This window comes from Myotis lucifugus, unplaced genomic scaffold (genome assembly GCF_000147115.1).
Source record: "Myotis lucifugus unplaced genomic scaffold, Myoluc2.0 scaffold_2, whole genome shotgun sequence".
Lineage (NCBI taxonomy): Eukaryota > Metazoa > Chordata > Mammalia > Chiroptera > Vespertilionidae > Myotis > Myotis lucifugus.
In genome coordinates, this window is record NW_005871050.1 from 12,197,808 (window position 1) to 12,199,068 (window position 1,261).

At 49.6% G+C, this 1,261-nt stretch overlaps 1 pseudogene; it reads right to left on the bottom strand.

Annotated features, from left to right (window-relative positions):
- Positions 1–381: 381 nt before the first annotated feature.
- Positions 382–1,061, bottom strand: LOC102433925 (annotated as a pseudogene).
- Positions 1,062–1,261: the final 200 nt, after the last annotated feature.

Consider the following 1,261-nt stretch of genomic DNA (forward strand, 5'->3'; position numbering starts at 1 on the left):
AAATTTTAAAAAATAGCAATCTGGCTCTGGCCAGGTGGCTTAGGTGGCTCAGTTGATTGGAGCATCCTCCTGTACACTAAAAGGTTGCAGATACAATTCCTGGTCAGGGTACATACCTAGGTTGAGGGTTCAAACCCATATCGGTGTGGGTACGGAGGCAACTGATTAATGTTTCTCTCTCACATTCATGTTTCTCTCTGTGTGTCTCTCTCTCCCTCTAAAATCAACTTTTAAAAAACATATTCTCGGGTGAAATTTTTTTAAAAAATAGCAATTTGTATATTATTGATTCAATTTGTATATGCAGGAAGTCCCTTTCAAGTGCTGCATACTTTCTATTTTATTTTATTTTTTTATAGATATTTTATTGGTCCAGGGAAGGGGAGGCAGGTAGGCAGCCCCTGCCTCCTGCTGAGGGTGCCACAGGCCCTCACTGTTTCCCATTGCCATTGATGGGGCAGTTCACGTGCTCCAGGGAGGCCAGGAAGGCCTTGAGCTTGGGTTGGGCACTGAGGTGAGACACACAGGCTGAAAGCAGGGGGAGGGAGTCCAGGCAGCCGGGGGCCAGGACCTGGTGAATCAGCAGCAAGTCTAGCAGGTTGTAGTCCGTGAAGGAGATCTGGTTGCCCATGATGAAGGCCTGGGCCCCTGGTTCTGGGAGAGCAGGGTCTCAAAAGGCTTCAGGCACCCCGGCAGCTCCTTCACGTAGTCCTCCTTGCCTGCCTCATAGTTGGTGTAAATGAGGGTGGCATATTTGCAGCGGAGGTCCTCCACGCCGTCTTCACCACGTTCACCAGGGCCGCCTCGCGCTGGTCCTTCCCATACAGCCCGAGGGAGCGGCCCAGGTGTCACAGGATGGCATTGGACTGGTACAGGGTCAGGTCCCCGTCCTGGAACTTGGGGAGCTTCCCGTACAGACAGGAGGCCTTAAGGGAGCCCTGCAGCCAGGTCTCCTTGGTCACCACCTCCTCCTTCCAGCTCTGGCCCTGGTCAGCCAGCAGCATGTGCGTGGCCTCACAATGCCCTCGAATAGGGAAGCAGATGATGGTGTAGGGCACCATGGTGACTGTGCAAAGTGGGGGCGGTGGCAATCATACTTTCTATTTTAGAGCAATCACTCATAACTTCAAGATAGGAAGCATTGCTACCGATTTTCAATAGAAATACTTAGGATGTAGTGTAAGATTTTTTTCCCAATAAGAATAACAAATCAACCCAGTGTTTTCAACATTTATATATATATAAAAGGCTAAGTGATTAA